Source organism: Centroberyx gerrardi, chromosome 1 (assembly GCF_048128805.1).
Source record: "Centroberyx gerrardi isolate f3 chromosome 1, fCenGer3.hap1.cur.20231027, whole genome shotgun sequence".
NCBI classification, from domain to species: domain Eukaryota; kingdom Metazoa; phylum Chordata; class Actinopteri; order Beryciformes; family Berycidae; genus Centroberyx; species Centroberyx gerrardi.
Genome location: NC_135997.1, coordinates 2,943,185 through 2,971,101, shown reverse-complemented (window position 1 = coordinate 2,971,101; position 27,917 = coordinate 2,943,185).

Sequence of the window (27,917 nt, the reverse complement as noted above, 5' to 3'; positions counted from 1 at the left end):
GACCCTAGGTGAGGGTTGGGACGAAGATTGGCTGGTAAATTGCGCTCTCTTTACCACCATGGTCTGATACAATGCCCACATTACATTACTGCAGCCGCTACACCTAACCAGTGGTCAATCTCATTATCCACTTTACCCTCACTGGTAAAGAAGATACCTGAAGCAGTTGCTCACCTGTCACCTGGATAGGACAAACCACCTATTTTCAGAAGACAGCCATGGCCTGAGACTTGAAGGGGCACGCCCGGATGTAAACCACTCTAATGCATGTTGGAGATCATAGTCCAATGAAACCAAAAGGATGATACAATCTGCAAGCAGCAGAGATGCCAACCTAATGTCACCAAAGGAGATATTAGGAGGAGGAGGAGAAGGGACAATGCACATCCTTGTGGGAGACCAACGCTCCCGCCTGAAAAGAATTTCACTTTATGCACTTAATGCATCCATCCATCAATGCTGCCGCAGGAAGAGCTAAACCTGAAACGTGTTGATTATGTTGCATGTAATATAGAAGCCTCTCACTGTGTGCTATGATTGCTCTTTATGCACCTTATTGTTTTGTGCCTATACTTCATCCATTGCACCCTCTGTGAGTTTGACTTGATGTCAGTCACCAAATTGAATCACAACTTTATCGTGGTAGAAGGGGGGTTGCGTTCCCCAGTCAGAAGGCTTGTGTTCCTGGTAGGGACCATGGAAGTATTACATTATCTGGAAGTAGGGCATCATTTGGCACCGTTCATTCCCTCATTGACTTTTCAAAATGGCGAAGCAAATGCCAAGAGATAGGGGCTTATGGGCGCTGACATATTGCTTCATAGAGCTGTTTTTGGCCCAGCAGTTTCCTCGAGAATGCGCCTGAGCTGTGAGGGGGAGGGGTGGTGGGGGACTGGAACTGAACTTGCTACCAATCTGTGCTACAACGTTAAAATTCGTTATTGCATATATGGGCCTAAGTTAGGTGCAGAATAGTAACTTATAGTTAATATAGCCAACAACAATGCTCATGCTTGTGTCAAAGATGGCATTGCACGCACGCGCTCACATTCTGCACGCATACTTGACATGGAGCTGAAATTTCGTCCCATTTAGCCACACCTCTCGGCCAGCCACAGGATTCCTTGACTGTCCCCTTGGTAGCGACAAGGCAAACTGGTGTCAGGTGAGGAGCCAATCAAATAGCGACTTAAGAAGACCCCTATGAAAACCTCAAAGTCCTGAGGAACTTCGCCTGTAACAGGGTTACCAGAGCCCACTCCTGGAGCCAGGCCTGGACGTGGTGCTCAGCCGGCAGCCCAAAAGAGCAGCGTGGGGCCGCTGCCTGCACACCACCCACAGGTTGAAGGGCAGTGGACCATGAAATGCCTGTTGGGCAAAGGACAGGAGAGGAGCTGGCTTGGACAGACCTTGACGGTGGAAAAAAAAAATGGTAATCTATGAGTAACATTTTGAAAGCAGACTTCCCAGTCCAGAAAGTGATGAACCCAAGATGCCCAGACATCATGATGGTACCATGGGTTGTAGGATATCAGATACTCTTATTCCTATAAAACACTAGTCTCTCCTTCCACAGCACGGTAATTATTTCAGCCATCAAATGCTGTCATCTGATCTCTAGTATCTTCAAAATCTCTGTGACTGTGATTCTAACAATGTTTGACATTCTGAGTCAGTCTGCTCAGGCTTAAAGGATAGATGTGCCCTTCTGACAAAAAGACAGAGGGATGCAAGGGAGAGATGCAAGGACAGTTTTTTCTGGGAGAGCAGACGGTGTCTAAACACACTATCAGTTATGTGTGAGTTTTCAAGCCAGTAGAACGCTGTCAGCTGAAACCCTTTTGTTTCCAAAAGGTCAGTTTATCAAGAATTGAACAAACAGCCTTATTTTTAGATTGACCTTCATGCATTTTTGAAATTATAACAATGGGTTTTGAAAGGGTTTCATGGGCTCAAGCATCGTAACATTTTCTCAACCTCTATAGCTCCCTCTAATTCTTCAATTTAAGTAAAAATAGGAATAACTACAAGGCATTTGCACACTGGAGTGGTTTCTTCACCCAGTCACTGGTTGCATGGGAGTGAACTTAACATCCGTAAAGACAGTTTAACATCACCAGGTTCATTACAGAGTTCTTATCTCTCAGGATTATGGAAATTAACTCTTTCTATCACCTTGCCATCAAATTAAGCACCACCTCTCCGTATCAGTTGCCTTGGTGTTTCTACTCCATCATTCTGGTTGTGGCCCTCCCTGAGACCTGCCTTGTGTCTAAAAATAGAGAGAGGAAAAAAGGAGTAGCTGGCTGATTTCTCCTCCCCAGAGACAGATCAATAACTGATGATTGAGACAGGGATGAAAAAAAGAGGACAGGCGGAGGGAAGGGAAATGGAAGGCGAGGAAAGAAGAGGGAGGGAGGAGGAGGAGGGAGAGAGAAACGGAGATGATGAGAATGAAAGCTGAACAAATATGGGGAAATTTCTCAGGAGAAAAACAGTTTAGAATAGAACATATGATGTGGGAAGTTTTTTTTTGGCAGTGTTGCTGTTGTTTGTGTGTGTGTGTGTGTGTGTGTGTACGGGCCTGTATATATGAGTGTGTGTGCCCTATATAACTTTGAGTTGTGGGTGGTAATGTGTCTTTCTTTGTAGTTCTAGCTGCGTAGGTTGCTGTTAGTGCTTGCATCCAAATATGTGCGCGAGTGTGTGTGTGTCTGTGCGCACATGTGTGTTTGGATGTTTATGTGTGTGCATGTGTGCATTTAGGTGTGTGTGTGTGTGTGTGTGTGCATGGGTGAGTGTAGGTATTTGTGTTTGTGTGTGTCCTATATAATTCTGAGGTGTGGGTGGTAATGTGTATGTGTGTGTAAAGATGCGTGGTAGGGATGTGTGTCAGTGTGTGTGCTTCCATGTGTACACATGCGTATGTGTGTGTGCATGCATGTATATTTAGCCGCGCATTTGTGTGTGACATTGCTTCTGTGTGTGTGTGGTAGGCATGTGTGACAATGTTTGTGTGTGTGTATTTGTTTGTGTCCCTGTGTATTTATGTGTGTGCATGCATGCATATGTGTATTTAGCTGTGTGTGTGTGTGTGTGAGTGTGTGAATATGTGTATTTAGGTGCATGTGCGTGAATGTGTGTGTATAGGTGTTTGTTTCCCTGAGTGTGTGTGTGTGTGTGAATCTCTCCTCCATGCTGGGCCATCTGCTCTAGGTGATAACAAACACATTAGCCCTCAGACTGAAGCAGAACACTTTACGCCAAAACAACCACTCACCACTCCATAGACACTCACCGCCGGGCTGAGCATTACTAGTTTGCATTACCTTTACGTCCTCGCGTCCCGCAGCACTCCCATCTGAGGACCTATTAATGCATTTTCATATTTTCTCCTGCTGCAGTGCAGAAGCAGCAGTGTCATCATCTTGATGTTACAGGAGTCTGTTTAACCCTTACCAAGTGCTTATGAATTAATTTCTCAACTACTAAAATGAGTTTGCTTCAGTCAGTCGTGAGACAAGACTAGACGGTATATTTATGTGCATAATTAGTTGATAGATGTTTTTAAGTTACCCTAGCAATTCTAGTACGCTAGAGAAATAGTAGAAAATAGCATTGCAGCCAAGTGGTAGCTAGTTAGCTATATAGCGCCTACCTCCAGTTTTGAAATGCGTGTCCTGTCACACATGACATCTTATCCTTTTTTGTCACAAAGATCAAAAATAATTCTTTGGATGAAATCAGATCTGACCAATGTATCGGCCAATATTGGCCTTTAGTTAAATATTGGATACTGGCCAATCATGTCGACCATGGAGGTTCCTCCCTGACCACAGCTACAGAAAAACCTGACAGGACATTTCATTTTATCTTTGCACAATTTATTTATTCATTTAATTGTTCCATTATGTTTTTTATAAATAAATTCTTCATTTAAAGGCAGCAATGTATCCCAGGATTTCCTCTACCAGTGAATAGTGGTGGGTCACTCTGCCTTAAAGAGCTGCTGACGCTAAAATAATTCAGTCTGATCATCAGTCTGAGACTTTTAGTGTCCCATGATGGTCTAAATAGTTTCAGGGACTTTTCCACCCTGATAAGAATACAGTTCTGTGGGAAAAACTGAGTCCTTGTAATTGTTTGGCATGAAAATAGTAAAATTTAAAGGTTTTGAATATTGACACAAAAAAACGCTATTCGTGACTTCTAAAGTCTGAAAGTATTGATATCGGCCTTCAAAAACATACCGGTCCTAACTAAGTCTTCAGACAAGCCAAAGCAAAATCAGTTCTTGGAATGACTGTGGTGATTCAATCTCATCATGATCCAAGTCCAAATCCACCTCCCTGAACAATCTCTCTCTCTCTCTCACTCTCTCACTCTTCTCTCACACTTGCTCGCCCTCTCTCGCCCTCTCTCTTTCTCTCATTATATCAAAGCCGTACAGAGAGAACTATTGTTCCGCTGTATAGGCGAGCACGGCTGCCTGCCTCCACTAAGGCCAGAATAACAAAGAGACACTCATCGCGCACACGCATGCCCGCACACACACACACACACACACACACACACACACATCAACACATAAAGACACTCATACAGCAAACAGATGCAAGCACAGGCACACACACGCAAACACACATTGATTCTAGTTTCTTATGCTTCCTCATTCAAATACAGCAGGGACATTTCAGCTGGATTTTTCTTGTATTTACAAGCTCCATGTAGATTTTATCAGCCACAAATCCATGATAAAAAATATAGGCTACCTCACTAAAAGCTTTCTATAAGCTCCAGTCTAATAGCCAGTACAGCAAGCTCTCATATCTACATAGGATTCACCGAACATCATTCCTGTCCCTGTGTTGAGACTCGAAAGCATAAACTGAGGACGGGAAATAAGGCTCCATCTACGTCCGTCTTTTCCAGTATGAAGATGAAAACTCTACAGCGACATGAGTTATTCAGGTGTTCAGACAAACATCCATTGTGAAGCTCGAGCTCAAGGCCAAAACCCTCAGAACAAACCCTAGCGGCTTGCTGCTTCTTTCACTCCCACGCCACCTGAAGCTAAAAGCGCCTTTCAAAATGACTTTTGCTAGAGTCACAGAACGCAGCCTTGAAAGCCACACAGACACGAAATCAGTGAGAGCAGGCCCAAATCCGCGGCTGACAGGACTGCTGAGAGAAGAAAAGCTTGATCCTGCTAAAATCGTTTCCTTTGTCACTTTGTCTAAAGCAGCGTGGACGCTAATCAAACTGTATGAATAAGTACCAGTATGAGACATTGAAGGCCATGTAAATAGGCCGTTTTTCCAGCAGCTGTGAGTACTTACTTTTTCATAATACTTTTTTCATAATAACGCTTTTCCTATATGCCTCATTTCATTTCAGCATAAAGGAAAGTTCCACCTCAGATACTGTTACAGATGTCATCAGTCTGTGATGTTCATTGTGTTTCGGGAGTTATTTTGTGATGAAGTGTTGTAATTTACTTTTTTGGTGAATCCACTTTCCCTCAACCTGCCTCGTCTACTTCTACTTCAGTTAGTGATTTCCTACATTTCCCAGAATGCATTTCAACAAACCACAGAGAAGGGGTGTGAAGTTATCCGTGGGAATAAGAAAAATTTGTGTGTTTTAGAGTGTTTTAGGGTGGATTTCTCGTTTAACTATTCCTTTAACAGTGCCTAAAATGTTGTCTGTCTATCACTACTTTTACTCTGTAAGATATTAGGGATATTCTACCCCACTGACAACAGATTTCATCCTAATCCTTTGGAGGCAGTATGGCATAATGACTGTGCCACAATGCACTTAAAGCGTCATCATTAACCAAAGGTTGGATATAAAAATAGATATAGTTCGGTATACTGTGGGACACACAAAGTAAGCACAGAAACCCCCGGTAGAATTCAGTTCCCTTTCATATCTATTGAGCATTGCCACATTGAAAAAGAATAAAAATCAATGTATATTTTACCTGGTTCTTTCAGTGGGACTGAAGGTCTGCTCCACCTCAAAAGCTCCCAGGGCTTATTAGAGAGAATACAAAATGCCCAGACCTTGCTTTTACTTCCTCCAATCAATGTGATGCAAAAAGACAAAGGAGATAATGTTGCACACATCCGCACGTGCTAGCACATGCATGCACAGAGCATGCACATGCACCCCAGCACATAGAATTCCATAATGATCAATTCTGCTATTCTCTTTTCCATGAAGGCTGGAGGGTGTGATTGATGTTATAAGCCCCGGTGAGCCAGCCTCAGTGGGCCTCCTACCTGCTGGGAGGGCAAAATCAAAGCACAGGCTTCTGAGGGAGGGTGGATATGAAAGTTCACACTTCTGACTGGGAGTCAATATCAAAATGTGCACCTTCAATTGAGGATGGCCATCAAAGTACTCACTCTTGTGTATGGTTAGGTCCATTATCAGGGTGTGCAATTTTGACAGGGGAAATTAAAGTGTGGGTGTCTAAGTGGGCATTGATATCGCAGGATGCACTCCTCAACGATTACAACGTGTACATTCCTAAGTGTTGATGGATCAAAGATTTCTATTGCAGAACAAATTGTTTGCAGTACTTGTACCGCTGGATTTTGTATTTGCACAGATCATGAGATCAGGCATGTGTACAGATATAGTCCAAAGGGGGTTCAGGGCAATAGTGATGACTACCGAGGGGCCCAAGCTGAGAGAGCGGCCCCTAAAGTATCTGGACTAAAATGCCTTTTGTGGTCCTCAAGTGTAGATTTCTAGATATTTTATACTTTTATTTCACAATGCTCTGGTTTTGAAACTTTCTCAAATCTATGATACAGCAACTGTTGTGTTGTGTTGAGACAAACTGGAACAATAAAATTTGGCTCAGTTTTTCCTGTGCAGACTGAAACAAACAAGTTTGGTTATGACAGCTGATTAGCTATCAGGGCAGCAACCAAATCCCTGAATTTCAATCAAGGTCTGATAATTGATCATATTTCACGAATCGCAAAGATTTTGGTTTACCATCAGCATCACTCAAAACAGGCCAGGATCTCCTATCTTAGTGGAGTATGAAACCTTGAACTCACTTTTTTCAGCTGTTAGTCAACGTTCATGGCAATTTTATGATGAAACACATCCATCCTGGTCATAATGGTGGTGTGTCCTTCGTTTTCTGTGGAGTTGTTTGCCTTTTTCAAAATCGCGCAGTAGGCGGATAAAGGCTCAACCAGAGGATACTGATGACTACCATTAAACCATATCATTATTATTAAAATACCATGTCATCCTCCCATTCACTCCCATTGTAGGTCCGTTGTTTTAGTCCTGCTTTGGCTTTTGAACCCATGCAAGGTCTTGTATGAAACTGCCCTCCTCTGTTCCTCCTTTTCCTTCATGCATGAGGAAAAAAGGCCAGAACACGGGTAGCTAATAACCCCCCCCCCCCCCCGCAACCTTCCCACCTCCACCTCCCCCACCCCCGCTACAGGCTGAGGATGGAGCGACCTGGTCACTTGGGACAGATATCAAAGCGAGTCGGGGAGGGCTGTTATCTGGAGGCGCAGTGACAGACCCCTGCTGCTGCTGTCCCTCTCATTAGTCCCTCCTTCAGATGCCTTCCTCCCTCCCCTCCCTCCGTCTCATCCTCCCATCCTCAACACTTGTCACCATGCTGTCAGCTGCCTGCTCAACTGGAGACACAAGACCAGCCAGGGGACTGAAGGGAGGAGGAGAGAGAGAGAGAGACAGGCGGGGGGTGGGGGTGGGGGGGGTAAGAAAGAAAGAAAGAAAGAAAGAAAGAAAGAAGGAAGGAAAGAAAGACAGAAAGACCTGAGAGAGAGAAAGAAAGAGGAGAGGTGTCAGCCGGGCTTGTTAGCCGAAGCGAGACAACAGAGGAGATCCATTTCTGTGAGCTCTAATCCGTCCTGTAAACGTCTTCTTTCTCCTGCCACTGTCAGAGCACAAAGGAAGCCTGGAGCTGCAACACTGCTCTCCCAATCCTGTCAGTTCACCTGATACAGCCACAGAGGGGCGGGGGGGGGGGGGGGGGGGCAACAGCTATGGCAGCAACCCGGTGTCTTGCCAGGAAACACGGCAGGGTTCGATCCACCAGTGACAGACAAGACACGAGCCAGGCAACAGACTGGGCCGGCTGACTGCTAGCTCGGCTGACTGTGTGTGTGTGTGTGTGTGTGTGTGTGCCTGCTTGTGCCTGTATGTGTGTGTTTGTGTTCTTGTATTTCTATACTTATGAGGACCAACAAAACATAAACAAATGCTGGTCTTCACTTCATTAAGGCGCTAGTTTAGGATTAGGACTTGAGTTTAGCATTAAGGGAAAAATACAGCCTAAAACACTTTAACACTGTTAAATAAGCTATTGGTGATGTATGTTGCATATGTTTGCATGTAGGGTCCGTTCTGTTGTTTAATGGTATATTTTTCTTCTTCCTGTGGAAGGAAGAACTGGCCAAATGTAGACGACATGACGTCATGTCGAGATATTTCCAGCAGCTACAATGGAGTTTGATATCAGAAAATGATTCAGCGATCTAAAACATCAGCGGTAAACGTCAGGTTTTGGTGTCAGTCCCTCAGAATCAAAGAGCGAGGGCTTCTTTCTAGAACCGCCATTTTGCACCAAGAGACGTTCAACAATCAGAGAGAGAGAGACCAATTTCTCCACTCACAGCAACCTCATGATGCTCACTTTTTTTCAACTGGAAAACCTCTCGCTCTCTTGCTGTTACTACCACTATTACTATTGCTCTCTCCACCTTCACGTATTGCAACAAGGTCACGCCCCTTCTCTGGGGGTCGTTGAAAGGCATTCTGGGAAATCATTACCTGAAATAGACGAGGCAGGTTGAGGGGAATTACAACACTTCATCACAAAATAACTCCTGGAATGCATTGAACATCACAGATTGATGACGTATAGCATTGTGAGAATTGTGTGGATTTTTCCTTTAAGATTAGAGTTAAGATTAAGATAAAGTTTAGGTTAGGATAAGGGTTAAGGTTAGGCATGTAGTGGAGGGTAAGCTTAGGGGCTAGGGGATGCAGGAGACAGATTAATGCAGCAACATAGGGATTATGAGCAGATGACATACCTTATATCTAAAAGACTCTCCTCTATTGCTGAAAATGTCATATTTCTCTGCTCAGGGCAGAGATGACTTGCTTATTATCAACACACTCATGGTAATCCAAGCCTTGGGGTGTCACAAATCTAATGCTTAAATTAACTGGTAACACTTTACAATAAGGATACATTAATTAAGGGTTAGTTAATTAACAGTTAACTAATGTGTCTGGTAATAATTTACTAATGGTGTTCATGTTAACTAAGGTATTAATTTATACATTATTTAATCGTTTATAAAGATGACTTAAATAATGTATAAATTAAAACCTTAGTTAACATGAACACCATTAGTAAATGATTACCAGACACATTAGTTAACTGTTAATTAAGGGTTAGTTAATGCTTATTAAGCATTAACTAACAAGCATTAACTAACCCTTAATTAATGTACCCTTATTGCAAAGTGTTACCAATAAATTCTCTCTCTCTCGCTCTCTCTTATAATGTTCATTATCTTGTCAACTACTACATGCCCACTGAATCAGATATACATGTTTTACTACTACTAACACTGCTACTACTACAGGACTAGACTCGTTCAGGTCTTATCTTTCTAATAGGATATTCAGGGGTGAATACACAGAAGGACTGCAATGCTTTTGTGGCTGTTAAACCATTGCAAAAGCCAGAGAAAAAAACGTGATTTGCAAACCAAAATGCACTTAATTGCGCTGCCAAGGAAAGCGACACAGTGTGCCGTCGATGTTCATACATATTTAAATTAAGTTATCCATTTGCATTTCAGTGCAAAAACGACCCCTTTCGATGCATATGAGGCTCATTACAGGGTGCGTCCAATTCACAAAGATCACTAATTGCCACTTGCAATTAAGGTGAAACTGTCAAGATCTTCCCGAAAGCTGGTGGTAATAGAAGTTTAAAGGGATGTGATGCTTACACTTTCCAATCACTATGACAGCTGTGACTGTAGCCAGGTGAACATCCCAGGCGTGCTAGCGAGAGGATATGTTGAAGGAGAACATCACTGTTTCAGTTAACCGAGACCAAAATTATTTGCTAATGTAAAGCGCGAATGTGTTGCGTTGATGTGTGCGTAGCATATCAGGTACACAGAGTGGCAGTGTTTAAAAAAAACATATCAGTAGCAGTTGGAGCTTGAGGAGTTGGATGCCTTCATGATGACCTATGATCAACCAATCAGAGTACGCGACTCCGGTTAGACTCGACGCAAAGTTAAGATTCTTGGGCTGCTATGCAACACCTACGCGGAGACCCTTTTCAACCCCAAATATGCGTCAAACAGTGTCAGTTTACGTGCAGAGACGCTATTTTCATCAAAGTAGAAAATGCCTTTAAGTCGTAAAGTTACTGAGCTGATCTGATGAGATCAAGGACGAGATTTACCCTGTCACTCAAAGATGCCATGCAACACATGCCATTGTTAAACTGCTGTCAACTCTTCAGGTTATTGCTTCTGGCTCCCTCCAGACACCTGTTGCCTGTGTCTTTGGGGTATCGCAGCCATCTATCAGCAAGGCAGTGTCGGATGTTTTGCAAGTCACTCACAAAAGGTAATTCTTCCTCCTCTTCCCAAGATATAACCTTGTTCAACTTGTTCATTCGTATTGTCTTTGTTAATGTTGATTGTGCAATATACTGTATGTCTGTATTTAATTGTATTATAACCTGCCAAGGGATTGCAGATGAAAATTAGCTGAAGCTAACTCTGGTACAATACATCGAATGGCAACATTCATCTTTAATATTGTACACAGTCCCTTACTAAATAAATAAATAAATAAATAAATAAAACCTGTGGCGTCCCTCAGGGCTCAATACTAGGCCCCATCCTATTCTCCCTATACATGCTCCCCCTTGGTCATGTTATCCAGAAGCATATCATGTCCTCCGATATGCGGATGACACCCAGCTATACCTCCCTTTCAAACCCAGCAGCTCCAACCGTTTTTATAGTCTGCATGAGTGCCTTTTAGATATTAAGAGCTGGATGTCTGGGAACCTCCTCCAATCTGAAATTGTTCTGTTTGGTCATCCTGACTCTCAGAATATGATCTGCAGAAAACTGGGTATTTCAGCTTCTAACATGAAACCTGTAGCTAAGAACCTTGGGGTGTTCTTTGAGTCCAGTTAAACTTTTGACTCACAGGTTAAAAGGGTAGCGCAGTCACGCTTTCTGCAGCTGGGAACTATTTCAAAAATGAAACCACTACTATCCTCCGCTGACTTGGAGAGGGACATTCATGCATTTATTTCCTCTCACTTATAGATTACTGTAACTCTCTTTACTGCTGCCAAGAGTCTGTCACGCCTGCAGCTTGTCCAGAATGCTGCTGCAAGGGTTCTGTCTGGTGGCAAAAGGAAAGACTATATCACCCCAATTTTAGCCTCCCTGCACTGGCTGCCAGTTTTTGAATCGATTTTAAGATTTTATTGATTACTTTTAAAGCAGAGTATGGTTGATCCCTGTACATTACTGACCTTATAACTCTCTAAGCCAGACTGCACCCCAAGCTCCTCAGGTAGAGCAGTTCTTAGATTCTTAATTCTTTGTTTTTATTTATTATTGACAAATTTATTATTGACAGTTATTCTCCTGTTTATGTGTTGTTGGGCGGAGATTTATCTGTCCACCAAATTGTAGCCAAATCCGTTTGTAACTTGATAATGATAATGATGATAATGATAATGTAAACCTCCTCTAACTAGCCTGTATATCTGAGGTCTGTCTGTAGGAAATCTGTTTTGCCAGTATTGATTGCTCTGTGTTTTTGTCTCCTTCCCCTGTCATTCACTTAAAAAAGAAGCATCAAGCACTGTTCTCGTTGTAACTTCTCGCTGTCGAGGTGTGCAAACGTACTGTTCACTACAAACAAAACAACTGTTATTAATGTGAGGAAAGAAATCGTGACAGAGTTAATTGTCACATTCTGGCACCTCTGTTTCATAACTGTCCCTAAAGAGTGAGTGAGTGTGTGTGTGTGTGTGTGTGTGTGTGTGTGTGTTAGAGAGAGAGCGAGAGAGGTAATTGGTTTCTGTGTTTGAGAGAGGCACACTCCAGGATTACAACATTAGCGCAGCGTTAAGTCTGGGTAAAACAGGGCAGATACAGCTGGGTGCACGGACACAAACACACACACACACACGCACACACACACACACTGTAAATAAACACAAGCATATGCCCTTACAAATGTGTAATCTACACACAGTGAGTCAGGTGATGAAGTAGGGCAGGATGTGTAGCCTGCAGCAGCCCTGTGAGGTGGAGTTAGACTGTGGTGGATTAAGATAGCTGCAGACAATAGAACCCAACCTCCTGTGAGTGGAAGAGTGAGAAAACACATCTAGATAAGAGAAGATGTAAAGAGATAGGCAGATCCCTATCACCTCAATCCTATTCACAACCTCCCACTGCTGCAGGGTTATCCAGTATCTAAGATAGAGATAATCATGGATTAAAAAAAACATCCGATATCCATGCATACTATATCTACCAAGCTATAGGTCCTACCTACTGTGGCAAGATGTTTCAAACAAGTGTGCTATTGCTGAAAATATAAATGATGCAGGTTATCCCTCTGCCCTCCACTCAGTACACTGTATCAAGCCACCTATCATATATGATATTCACACTCTGCACATATCTCTCTCTCCCTCTGTTGAGGTATCGCCGTTTCTGGAGATCAACGGAGATAAATAATGCATGCTGCTCAGACGCGGCAAGACTGCTGAACGCACAGACAGTATAGCGCTTTCCACCAGCGCTCACACAGCATGCAACGCTTACCACTACACTTCGAAAAACCATCATTAATATTACAGTAACACTTACACCCCATGCGTTAAGTGTTTATCCAGAAAATTACATTTCTACACTGGGTTGAATATTAGAGAACGGCGTATTCTGGATTAGTATTACACCCCACTCTTTTACTATACACCTGCATTGAATGTTTACATTGACATTTATTCAGCAGGACACATCAAAATCACACTGATGCACCAGCATGAATGCGCAGTGAAGCGCTTGCATGCCTTCACACTCACAAGTTATGCCACAGCTGAGCATTTACAGCAACACTCTCGCACCAACTTCATCGTTTTCACACAGCATTTACCCTCACACCTGAACATGAGCATTCGATATTACACCATGCAAAGAGCTAAAAAGACAGAGCCATCCTATAGAGATAAAGAAGAGATAGAGTTGTCTCACCTTTCTGTGTGTGTGTGTGTGTTGGAGTGTGTGGAGGTTGAACAGTATCTGTCCTGTCTCTGTGTGGCTGAAGCAAAGAGCTGAAACTTCTGTCTCACCAGCACTGTTGGATAAACCTCCCCATCCCTCCCTCTCTATCTCTCTCTCTTTCTCTCCTCCCCTCCCTCTGTACTCTCTCTCTTCTTGCTCCATCTCTCAATCTGCTCCCCCCCCCCTTGCACGCTCGCTCGCTTGCTCCCTCCCTCCCTCCCTCTCACCCCCCTGCTCTTTTTTTTTCTGTCACTCGCTGTGTTCTCTCCTCCTTCTCTCCGTCTGCCTCGCTCTCTCACTCGCTCTCTCTCCCTCTCCCTTCGATGTCTTCCCTCAACCTGCTGCTGCTGTCTTTGAAGCCTGCATTAGGCAGCCCCCCCCCCCCCCCCCCCCCACACACACACACACACATACACACACACACATATAATGTACACTCAGTGCTAAGGGGGGTTGTGATCTGATAAGGAGGTTTTGGAGGTGCAATGCGTTCCACTGCAGTGGGGCGACACGAGGGGGGCTGGTAGTGAGATGCACTCAGATATGATGCTTCGTGAACCTAGATCCTCGCACTATATAAGTGTGTGTGTTTGCTCTTGAGAGTGTGTGTCCTTGTGTGTGTGTGTGTGTGTGTGTGTGTTCACAGAGAAATATGAGGGGAGGGGCTGTCGTGCCATAATAACCGGTGGGCTTTCCTATGTGGCAACAATGGTGCCAATTTCCTCCCTCCTGCTCATTGTTGGGAGTCATTATCCCACCTCTGGGAGCGGGGGTGGTGGGGTGTGTGCGTATGTATGTGTGTGTGTGTGTGTGTAGGTGGGGGTGGGGGGGTGGGGGGTGGGGGGTGGGGGAATACATGTAATGCTCTCAAATTGAAATTCATCCTACCCCTTCTCCCTTTATAATCTCATTCAAATTCCACAGTCTGTTGCTCGCGCATATTTAAATGAGCACTTGACTAAATCCCTCCTGTGCTTTGCTTTTCTTGGCCAGTGTTTGGCAGGCTGCCTCTCTCTCTGTTGCAGAGCATCCTGGCCGCTACTCGGCAAACTGGCGGGCTCTTTGTGTTTTGGCCAACACACAGAAATAGAATTTAAAGAGTAAGCAACACAGCCACGCAATGAGGCTAAACAGTTCTAATGGTGGGCTGGCAACATCCTCCAGTACAAGCTTCACCTCAAACCAGGGACGTAGTGGAGCTTAAAGCAATCTAAAGGCTGATATAAATCTTTAGGAGGTAAATTCACAGTATACATCATAGTAAGAAGGATCAAACAGAATAGGATATCGAAAGGAAAGACGGTGTTTACCTGTAAACCTTTTTAGCCTGACATAAATCTTTATGATGTGAAATTTATAGTAGGTAAAAAGCCAGGGGAACAAATGCACAAACATTTCATCCAGAAGCCTTCTGCAGTGTGTCAAGTGTTTGTGCATCTGTTCCCCTGACTGTGCCTAAACTCATTAAAGAGCACAAGAAGGCATCTGTGCATATGCATTTTTTTGTGTGTGGAGCTCTCTCTTTTTTAACTGTTTGTGATTTTCATTGGTTTCACACACCTATCGAAGTCTCAAAGATGGTTTGAGCGCCTTGGTGTTTTCTTCAGTTTATATGAAAGCTATAGTATACACAGTAAGCAGTATCAAACGGATGTTAATCATATGAAGATAGGGTCTTTTAAAGAAGCCTAAATTAATGTTTTTCTGAAAATATAACAGATTTTTGTTTGTATTGGTGATTGTTTGCCCTCACTCTCCGGAGGTGATAGTTTACCCACTGTTTTTACAGCTGTCTCCCAGGATGTAGCCAGAAAACCACATTTCTCCAACATGCCAACCTTTCAGAACCTTTCAACCTTTCCAAAATTACCAAAATTGTGTCTTGAGTTACAAGGTTTGCGCGTGACAATATGCTCTATCTATCTTGATTCTTGAGCAGTAATTTGCTATTATGACTTTTCAAATGACAAAAGACCTCTTCCATCATTTTCCAGCTTTGCGTTATTTTGTGCATTTTGTTGAACGAATAATGTGAAATCAGGGCAGAGTCTGAATCCTCTGTGACTCCTCTCTATGACTGCTATTTCTAGGCTCTATACTCTGCCATCTGCCACCTGCAGCAGGTGCTTACCATCCTGCGCCTTGCGACCAGCGTTCTGGACAGACTCGACTAATGACCCGCCCCAGCTATCAGTTAATGATGGGAGAAGATGGCAAATTGGTCCCTATGTCCCCCTCATTTTCTCTTTTTTCCCTTGTCATTTTCTCTGCAGCCCCTCGCTCTCCTATCTTTACCTCTCTCTCTGTGTTTTATACTCTCTCTCTCTCTCTCTCTCTGTCTCTTCTTGGTCATCAATCTCTCCATCCACTTGGGATTAGCCAATTAACCTATAGCCAGTGTAAATGTGTCAAGCAAAGAGAACAGTGCAGATACTTTGGTGTGTGTGTGTGTGTGAGTGGGTGAAGAGATGTGTGTTGCACCGATGGTCTTGGTGAGTGAATGTCAGAGTTGTCTTCACTGGCATTAATTACCAAGAAAAGCATCCGTTGGAAATTCATTGCTATTCCAAAAACCTTTGAAGTGCCTTCTCATAAAATACAAAGTATAGAGAGTGTGGAAAGACAGCAAGAGAGAGAGAAATAGACAGAGAGACAGAGAGGGGGAGAGAAGGCAACACTTAAAACAGCAGACTTAGATTTGTTTTTGTTTTTTGTTTTTCCAGCATCGTAAACACACTCATCAAAATTATGATTTCCATTCAGATAGAAGGCGGCGCGGTGCGTAGGAAGCTCCTGGCAACCTTGTTAATAACAAAGCACCATCTCATCTGTGGAGACGGACTTATGGTGATAAGGCTATAACATGACATCTCCCTCCTCTCTGACATTGTGTTTATTACTCCTTCACATCACCCAGAGAGACAGATGGATAGATGGATGGATGGATGGATATGGGGGGAGGTGTATTGGGTAACATGAGACACATTAAATGGATGGGTGGGGAGCAGAGAAGGAGAGGATGGATGGATGAAAGAGGAATAGAGTTGATGGGTAGATGAGAAGCAAGAAGAGACCCTGGTAGGAGAAAGAATTTTACAGGAAATGGCAAAATTTCAGTTTTATTTTTCAAAGTCTCCATCATCGAGGGCGAAAGCAGAGCCAATATTTGATCAGATCATGTCTATGTGGCTGTGAATTATGGATATTTGCCTGCTGGGTCTTTGTCTTTGATTAACTGTAGTTATTATTCTTATTTGTACACCCTAGGAGCTCCACTGGCAAAGAAAATGAAAATAAATTAAAAATCATCACGTTATGCAACCTTTTACCATGCTGCTGGGATGTTGTAATGCTGGTTGATTGATTGAGTTTGGTGATGTGGTGTGTGTGTGTGTGTGTGTGTGTGTGTGTGTGTGTGTGTGTGTGTGTTCGAACACGTGCACATACGCATTCTCGTATGTGCACTCATATCTCACTTGTTCCACAATTTTTAAGCCCTTCAAATCCAGGTGCTACTCAAGTGTGCTCCATATTCCCTTTAATATAGATTTCTTGGCACAGTGTTTGCATAGTAATCAGTTATCTTACTACATTCATCAATCATCAATCTGTCCCATTTATCTTACAGAACTCAATTAAGAAAACATATGTCTTTTAATCAACCTGCTGTGCATTACTAATGACAATCAACATTTGAAAAATGATTCAGGGAAGTAGTTAGCTTACCTTTACAGCAGAATATGGCATTGAAAAATGACTTCTGCATGTTTTGGGGTTATTATTAGTTATTATTTACAACAAGGCCTTCAGGGAGCATTGCCGCAGGTTGCTAGGGACTCTGTCATTGGGAGAATGTGTTTGTAGGCTGCCCTAGTTTCATCATTAGCTCTGTTTTTATGGAGCAGGCTGGCAAACTAAATATAGCTGCACAGTGGGTTCAGTCGCACAGCGGAGAACAAAACCATCACTGTTGTTGATGATGATAAACACTGATGATGTTGAGGTCAGGACTCGTCAGGATCAGAAACACTGTTTTCCTCAAGTACTGTACCGGTAACTCGCAAGGAATTTGACTTAGTGAGATTAGTGCTGAGATTTACGTAAAAAAAAGTATCAAAATGACACAGTATTTAACACACACAGTATAACGGTAGTTGCACACCAAACATGATTTTGAGAGGTGAACATCCCATGACCCTGTGACAGGAAAAGTTATTATTATGCAAAAATTTGTGATTCTCAAATCCTCCCGGTCATTAAAGTTTTGTTCCTAGTTTTACTTTGTGTTTGAATGGCAGATGGAAGACGGCTGTCAGGATTTCCTGAAGTAAATGACCTTTTTCTCTCATCTCTGTTGGCTTATAGATATTGTCAAACAAAATAATGCATGGAGGAAAGTGCCAGAGATTGTTGGTCTTCCTGGTGTATAACGTTATCTATAGCCTAAAATATTTTAGCTGCTAACTCTGGCTCTGGTGGACTAAACAAGTAAATTAGCCAGCTAGCCTAGCTATCCCATCACATCCAAACAGCTGTAGCCACTTAGCTAGCTAACCTGCAAAGCATCATTTGAAGTTTACATTTTCCAGACATATAATTATGGATTTTATTTGGCCGTAATGAAATTAATAATATACATAATAGGTCTATATAAACAAATAATGTTAAATAAACCCGATGCTTGACCCAAGAACAGACCCAGTGAAATGCCCACAAGCCACGACTTCTGATAGAGATGTGAAGTTAAATTAGTTAAAAAAGAAAATCTGCAATCTGACTGGTTTATTTTTGTTAACCACATAGCCTGTTTGCTACTTTACCGGACAGAATAAGCTCTAGTGAAGTGCGTGTGTGTATATACTGTATATATATATTTTTCAGGAATCTCTTCTTTCTTTCTTCTTTGTATCTGATATTTGATATTTAAATTCTATTTGTAAGCTTGATTGCTGCTTGTTTGTCTGTCTAAATGCTTGTATATTGCACTGCACCAACTTCATCAAGTCAAATTCCTAGTATGTGAAAATGTACCTGGCGAAAATAAACCTGATTCTGATTCTGATTCTGAAGTTAATGTTATTTTCTTACTTTCACAGCAGTGGTTTAAGACAGTGGCACATCCCAAAAATAGGTTTAAGCACATTTATCGATTAACATTTACTATGAAAATACCCAAAACATTAGCCAGTAAACCAAATAACAATTTACCATCTGTGTCATTGCCAAGGTAGAACATGCTTGACACTCCGGCTTCAGAAACTGAGGTATGGACTTCCCATCTGCTACAATACAAAATGTGCTGCAGGCTTTAGAGTTTGTCTCCAATAAACGCTCACACACATAGCTCTGACATATCTGACATTTCCTTCGTTATAGATTCCTGGGGTTGGTGTGGTGGGGGGACTGGGTGATCGACACTGTTTTGAAAAGACAGCTTTTGGAGAAGTCAGATAAGCTCAGTTCTTCGGTCCTTCCAAGCAAATGTGCTTTTGATTTGGCTTAATCTGAAGTACAGCCACCTATCATGCTGATGAGAGCCTCCTGTTTGAGACTGCAAAGAAGCTTCAGTCTATGTTAGCGTGAATGACACCTATAACGCACGCGCACGTGTGTGTGTGTGTGTGTGCGCGCAGCATGAAATGAGCATGATGTCTGCAATTAACATGCTCCGTGCACAAAAAGTGAGAGAAATCTGTTTCCCCGCCAGGAAAGGATTAGGTGGAGGAGACACGACTAGAAACAGAAAGTAGTTTGACATTGAAATACTGCGGTGGAAGGTTTTCTACTGGGACAGAAGCTTGGGAGTGAGGTTTTTCTTACTTAACCAAGACCAAGAGCTTCTATCTTCTTCGATCTATCTATATCTCCGTCAATTGCTATGCAGATGATACACAGCTTTATCTCTCTCTAAACCAAAACAACCAGTGCAACTTGTACAGCCTCAGGGATTGTCTTAAGGACATCAAATGTGGGATGGCACAAAATTTTCTCCATCTGAATTAAAGCAAAACTGAAGTTGGCCCTCCTGACTCCATAAAATTGATCTCCCCATAAGTTTGACAAACAAGTCAATATAGACATAAAATCCAGTCTTTCAACTTAGAATAATTTCCAAAATCAAGTCTTTTCTTACATTCAAAGAAAGTTATACATGCCTTCACCCCCTCTCGGTTAGATTATTGTAATTCACTGCATACTGGTATCAGCCAGTTGTCCTTGTCCCACCTGCAACTGTCCAGAAAGCTGCGGCTATGCTTCTGACAGATTGCAGATAAAGGGACCACATTCACAGTCCTATTTTGGCCTCTGCACTGGCTCGCAATGTGCTTCAGAATTGATTTTAAGGTTTTATTATTGGTTTTTAAAGCTCCTGGCTATTCCTCATTCAAGGTCTAAACTGAAGGGTGACGGTGCATTCGCTGTTATGGTTCCTAAACTGTGGAGCAGCCTTCCCCTCGCCATCAGACCCGCTCCCCTCTGTTGACTCTTCCAAGTCCTGCCTCAAAACTCACTTTTATTCTCTAGCCTTTTATCTTTTATTCTAGCTTTTTCTAGCTAGCTTGCCATACATGATCTTCCGTGTGTTCCGGTGTGATTTTATTTATCGACCCTGCACAATACTTTGGTCAACTCCTGTTATATTTAAATGTGCGTTATTACTGTAATAAACTTGATTTTTTACCTGAAAGCACACCGCCTGGAGCTAAAGGAGAAGACCTGTGACATAAGGCAAGACGGTATCAGACGTTCATTCACTTCTTGGGGTGTGAGCCATAAATGACGACAGGAGAAAACAGATAAATATACTATAGGCATGGAATGAGCTCCAGAAGGACCTGAAATTACAGGAGCTTGTCTCATTGAATGATTTTAAAGCAATGGTTAAAGGTAGAGGAAAGTGAAAATTGTTTTTACCCATAGTTTAAATTGCTTTTATAATGAAATGTTGAATGTTTGTTAATCATGTATAATGCTGTAATGTAATGTTTGTTGTAGTGTCTGTAACTTTGTGCTGCTTTTCTTGGCCAGGTCCCTCTTGAAAAAGAGATTGTTAATCTCAATGAGGCTAACCTGGATAAATGAAGGTTAAATAAATAAATAATAAAATAAGAGCCTGTCATGTGGGCTCGTCCAGAGATGCACTGTCCTTCACACAGTATCTGACAGCCGACAAATTTGAGGCACATCATAGCGTGTCTGGTGTGAGTGACTTTCCAAGTAATTCTTTTTCCAGTGTGACTTTGACTTTTTTTCATCTGTTAGATTCGGAGCTGCGAATCTTCCCAGCCAGACCTCTTTTTGCTATATTTTCCCACTAGCGGCTATAATCCTGTTAATACATGTTGATGGTGTTTCAGTCAAAACCCAGACAATTTCACATACCTGTCCTCTGCCTTGACACCCCTCTCATTCGCCTATCTCTTCTCTCCCCCTGTCTCTTTCTGACCCCCTTTTCTTCGTGATGTGTGTGTCAGTGAGTGTGTCAGTGTGTGTGTGTGTGTGTGTGTGTGTGTACGTGCCCGCATTCACCAAAGACGGGAGGAGTGGCTGTCACGGTGTGAGTGCAAATATGTTTGTGTGACACCTGAAGACGGTGATGGTGGGCAATTGTGTCACATATAACACATACAGTACATACACACACTCTCACACACCACACACACACACACACACACACACAGGTGGCGATAATCTCTCAGTGCTGACATGACCGTCTCAATCTGTTTCCCTGCCCCAAGGCCTCCACTGTAGAGCTGATTCAATTTGCCTCCATCAAAATGCCATCTCTCTGCTTCTCTATCACCGTTCACCTCTCCTCCCTCCTCTCTTTTTCCCTTCTTCTGCCTCCCGCTCCTCCTCTCCTCACTCCTCTCTCTCCTCACTCTTTTTTCCCCTCTCTCTGCCTCTTCCCTCAGTCCCATTAATTCTGACTCTCGCCTCGTCTCATCTTCCTTTCCCTCTCTCCCTCTCTGTTTTCATCTCTCACACTTTTTCCATTTCTTACAGGTTGGATGCTGATATTTCCCTGGGGTTCCCTGCCAGCCTGTCTGTGTTGTCTCTCCCTGGATGATGAGGCTGTGATGGAAGGAGGGAGGGGGGAGAGGGGGTGGGGGGGCAGCAACTCTATCCCAGCATAGACTGACACTCCACCTGCTTGAAATCGCAGAGGTTAAGGATGACAAGGTAAGAGAATGTGTGTGTGTGTGTGTGTGTGTGTATGGGGGGGGGGGGGGGGGTATTCATGGCCTGGAGCCTGTCTCTCAGGCTCTCTGCTGGTAATAGCTGGCAGAAACTCTGTGCCAGTCTGTTGACGGGATTATAAATGAGGACGAAGCGTGCATAAGATGGAGCATGTTAAACGCAGACTACACAAGGAGGAATAGAATAGAATAGAATAGAATAGAATAGAATAGAATAGGATAGAAGTGAGGATGAACAACTTGACACTTGACACTTTATTGATAGGGTTGCGTAGCGTTGGGATTTTATTGATGCCGATGCCGTTATTGACACTGCTCATCGATGCCATTACTTATCAATACTCTTATTGATACTCTACTCCACTGATGACAATGGAGTGTGACTGCAAGGTGGCGATCCTGTGTAATTGCTCGTCCGCCCATCACCGGTTGTCGCTACCTTTGATACATTTGTGAGTTCAGACATGATGTTTTTCTTTTCTACGGCATAGCAAGCAGGAAAGGGTCGGGGTGGGGGTGGGGGTGTAATTGGGGTTGAGGGTCATGGTCATCTACCTACTGTAGAAAAATATGAATAACCAAAATTAGGTTTTATACACAGCTAATTCTCTCTGGTTGTCAGGTCGGTACAGGGCAACAAATGGGCAACAAATTAATTCCAAAATGAGATAGGATCTAGTTTGAAAATATGACTCACTCTTACAAAATGATTGCTGGCAGCATTGTATAATTTACTATGGATTATTATTGTTCTTCACTAACTAAAGATTTTTGCTTACAAAAAGTAACCTATCTGATGGTATAATCATGCATTTTTAAATACTGAGTATTGAAAATAAGGTAACATTTTTCCCCAAAAAATGGAGTTTGATTCAACTCACTACTACTGGAGGAAGCGATGGCTGCAGCTTGATCAGAAATTAAGGATAGAAATTAACAGTGATTAAAAACTGCTGCTGGCAAGAAGTCGCCTTGCTATTTCGTGTGTTTCCCAAATTTCAAACTATTGGGACTTGTTTATTTTGATAAGGCATGTTACCTTGACTGGACAAGGACAAGCCAGTATTGTTTTGTTCAAGCAGTATAAAACACTGCACTGCTCAAATAAACACTGTGCTGGAGTTGCAAATGTTTCATAAGATTGCTGCTATTACCCCCCAGCATGCAAAAACTTTTCTTTCTTTTTTTTTGCATCAAGCTGTTTTTCTGTCAGCTGTTAGTTTGTGCAAACTTTCAAACATTTAACATCTCACCCATGACTGAAATCCACAGAACGTAAACAGTGAATATACGTCATCGCTAGTCGCCTGCTGAAAGTGTCATTACGCTGGGTTATAATGTGTGAAAGAATTAAAATGAATTAGACACTTAAAAAGCAATAGCACTGCCATTTGTCCAGGATCTTATTAGTGTTCCTGTTCTGGCCAATCAGGAACTGGTACCTAATTTGGCACCTGTTCTTACCCTGCATTCAGATGGTGTCGGATTTACGGTCTGAAGGAGTTTCCGACCAGGAAGTGCCTCATGAACACCTTATTAGTGTTTCACAGAGCACGTTTAAAGTGGCCTTAAAGAAATGGTTACAAAATACCATGTAGCATATTAAATTTTAATTCTAACTTTTTATGACCAAGAAAACATGAGCATGTTGACATAGCTACCCCGCCGCCTGCTATTTATTTATATGTTGATTGTATTGTCTTCGCTTGCTGTCTTGTTGTTTTGCTTTTATCTTGTGGTGTGTTAAGTGTTATACTGGAGGACTGCAATGGAAATAAGCCTTCGGGCTTCATTGTGTTTTCATCCTTGGCGATTTTTAATGTATGTAATGACTGCAATGCAGTGTTATATGTGTTCTTTAATCATCAAATAAATTCATTCATTCATTCATTCATTATGTCGAATGATCAAGTCTGAGAAATTGAGATTGTAGAAGCAGCACAAATTGGCCGAGTTGTGACATAATCGCTCTTTCCAACATGGCTGAACAGAGCAGTCGAATGTGAATATAAAAATTTCATACAATAAAGATGAAAATTAACCACAAGTACAAATTTAAAGACATGGATATTCCTGTAGTGCTACGGCATTTAATTTCCTGTGGTATTTACATTCATAATCCCCTGAAATAGCCAAATATTGCTTGCTAGCTAGGCTATCGCTAGCTTGATTGCTAACGTTAGTCTAGAAGGCCGGCTGCAATGTGTGTAAACGTTCTCCAATTTTCCAACCATAAAGCACATGAATGCAAACTATTCGGATGGCAAAGTGAAAAGTACAACCCAACATCACTTGAATGAAGCATTAATACCCAACTGTACACACTGAGGACATACAGTTGGTCATGACCAACAGCAACTGGCACGTGCTTACAGAGAGTCTTTTTATGTGAATTTAATGGCGTCGTTTTACAAAGTGTTTGAGGGGCATTTCACTCATTATTAAACTCACTTGAATAGTTCATTTCAGAACACTGTACAGCTATTTTGGAAAAACAACATCATAAACTGAAGTTCATCAGTCATTATCTCTAAAACTGAGGTGTCAAACCATGTGTCATGCAGGGCAGAGAATCTGCAGGTTTTCATTCCAACTAAACACGAACCAAACACGACACCAGGTGATTTCACTGATTAGTTCCTCCTCTCTGGTTGAAGCTGTGCTAATCAGTATCGCACTAATCAGTGAAATCACCTGGTGTAGTGTTTGTTTAGCTTGGAATGAAAGCCTGCAGACTTTCAGCCCTCCATGGCACATGGTTGGATATCATACCACTGATATAGAGGAATCAGTCTGAAAAAGGATGAACACTATCCTTTAAAAAATACCACATTTTGTTTTTGATTTGTCTTGATTTTATGATAGTAATCCTTTTGTAGTCACTTTTTTCAAATGTTTGATATCTTATTTTGGAACAAAACTCTCCTTTGATTCCCCATAAAGGTTTTCATTATGATATGATTGTATGTAATGATCTTATGGTCAGGGTTAAGGGTCTGACATTTGGCTGTTGTGCTTTGTTTAGATTTGAATTTCCATAAAACCAACATTATCCTCCCCTGAGGCTCTAGGTTGTGCTCATATCTACATTATTTCAGTGAACTTTAATAAACACAACAAGGGTTCAGTATCCTCTGGACACAGAGAAGTTCATGCTCAAGACTCTCAGCAAAGTAATGTGTGAGACGAATGCTTTACCACTGGTGGCCCCATTGAGAATCAATCCCCTACCCTTGGCTATGATAGTGTCTTGCTCTACCCATTGAGCTCATGAATTTACCACCCAGGATATGTGTGGCATCATGCAAAACAGATCAGTTTTCTTTTTTTGTGGTAAAGTGTCCCTTGAAGTCTATCTTGGTCAATCCACATAATGAAAAACAGATACAGTTAAATCTAGAGAGAATGGGATGTTTTCCATTGAGACAATATGCGTCAACACATTTGATAATCAAACGCCCCCAAAGACTGTTTGAATGATAGCCTGAATGATTATCACCAGCAGCAAGTGATAATGAACATCATCCAACAGGACGACTGTCTCTGTAAACACAATAAAACACCATCTCCCATCCCATATCTGCTGTTTAAAAAGCAGACATGGGAAAACTACCAATACATGGTACCACAGAGCAAGAATAGATCCCTTAATTCTAGTCCAAATTAAAGGCTCTTACTTCACCAAATTCAGTTCAAGTTGATGACAATGCCAGAGCTTTTTAGTCAGTAAGTAAACTACTGAGCGGTTTTCCAAACTTAGATGATTTTCCTGTGCATCAGTTCCCTGCCAACCAAAATATGCACTTAATATTGATTGAAGAGAACAAGGTGGGTACAAGTGTGCACAAAACTGCACACACACACACACAAAAATGTATCAAGTGTCTAAGAGAACTTCATCCCTCCACTTTCCCATTTTTTAAAGATTTTGAGTGATGCCTAAAATAGATCGCCATGTGATTGAGCAAAACCCATTTAAATGAATGTAAAATCATTGGAAAATAACAAAATCTTGAGGACGTGGAATGGTGCACTCTGCATGGAAAAGTGTTAAGAATTACATGGTCACAGGAAAAAAGGAGATAGAAAAAGAGGAGAAAGTCTACAGTGTTTCCTCAAGGTCAGTGCAGTGTGCATGTCTCCACTGTTATTGACTGAAGATCCCAGGGGCTCTGTGATAGGCTGGCTCGCTGCTAACATGTTACCATGTGAATAACTGCTAGCAAAGATAGATAGTCACAAGCAGAAATGGTGCATTTGATCGGTGCTTCATTCTGTCAGAATAGCATAAGAGGAACAGTGCAGATTATTGCTGAATACTGTTGATATGTTGGTGGCAATGGAAAAACTGGGATTGTTTTTGCAGGTAACGGTATCTGAGGCTGATTTGGACCAGCAAGCGTAAAGTTTTATGTGCATTTTGACCTTGACTTTTGCTTTAGTTTTTGTGATAAGCAGGTCTAGGTTTGGAGAAAAACATGCCTTAGAAAATAGACCTTCCTTCCCAGTAGTGTGAAATTTAATGCTGAAATTGATAAATTCACCCTCTCAGCTGAAATAGACCTACTCATTGTCACGCCACAGAGGAGGGTTTCTCTCTTTTTGGCATAATCGGTTATAGTGCAGTGTTTCAAGAATATTATTGCTGTTGGGTAAGAACCTTATACCTCCAAAATGTCAACTTTTCAGGAACTAAGACAAACAGCCTTATTTTTAGCATGACCACTCTGCATTTTTGAGTTTATCCAATTGGGTTTGAAAGGGTTTCAAAAGAACCCACAGAATTTCTCACAGAATTTCATCAACCCACAGAGGATCATGTAATCCCCTCAATTGAAGTTAAAACATGAAAATCACCACAATTGGAGTTGCGGGGTTTTCGCAGGACACCAGCGATGTGTGGATAATCCTCCATTGATAAGCAGAATACTCTCAGGCTGAGGCTTGCCAAAGACAGATATTGGTTTTCCTGACACAGCAGTAACCCTGTGGAGCGGTGCTGCCGTGTTCGCCTGCGTTCTGCTCCATCACACTGATAGGAGCTGACAGGAGCATCTATAGCTGCTGAGCTTCAGCTCCTGGAGTAGCAACTATCGACTGGCTGGTCATCAGGACTCGCACTTAGATTGATCGTCACACACACACACACAAAACCCACTTGGAAGACTGTGCAGACTTATACATAAACAAATCTTACTTGGTGTACTTAAATCCTCAATTAAATGAAAAACCCCTCCTTGGATCATGTTATGTATCATTAATTTGTTGTAATTTACTTTTGTGGTGTACCCACTTTCCCTCAACCTGCCTCGTCTACTTCTACTAGTGATTTCCTACATTTCCCATAATGTATTTCAGCAACCCCCAGAGAACAGGCGTGAACTTGCTTCATGCAGCTGTGGGTTATATGTGTAGGTGGAGAGAGCGATAATGATAGCAGAGTAGTTTTTCCAGAAAAAAATGAGAGTGCAGAGAGAACAATGCTGTGGTGACATTGAAGAGGGCGTTGTACTTCACACATACCGACAGATCTACAAAGATGCAAGCTGTGGCTGCATTGCATTCTGGTCTATTGAGGCTACTGTTGGTGTAGAATTTGGTCTCTCTGCCTCTTCTACAATGGATTTCTCCCTTTATGATTATTGCTGTTTAATTCTGAGGGACTGACACCAAAACCTGATATTACCGTTGATGTTTTAGATCGTTAAAACATCTTCTGCTGTCAAACTCCAATGTAGCTGCGCTGGAAATATCTAAACATGACGTCAAATCGTCTATGTTTGGCCCGTAGTCCATCGGAATAAGAAAAATACACCAAACAACAAAATGGACCCAGGAATGCAAGATACATCGGCAACAGCTTTTTTTTTTTAAGTGTTAAAGTGTTTGTTGGGATTTCTACAGTCTTTGCTTTGCTTAAGGGAACAATGGTAGCAGGTGCCAATCCTTTTGTTTGTCGAATTCATATCTGTATCTCATTTAACAGTTTGCTCCCAAGGTAAGCGTACTGTCTGCAGATCCCATCCCAAGCTCACAGCAACTTCGCAGAGGAGAAACAGTCTCTTTACCTCCATCTAAGGTGCTGCTAATGACGGCTCTGCAGCCAGCACACCTCAGCCACATAATGAGCACAAATTAATTGTGCTCACTACTATGGCAACACTTTGCATCGCATAATGAAGCATGCATACTGAGCACAGCCACTCAACCAGCACACACACGCACACACACACACATACACACACACATACCGCAGCCACCTTTCACACTCAGACAATTAATGGACAAAACAACAACATGAGATGAATTCTAAATGAGAAGACAGATGTGATGGAGAGCGAGCTATTCA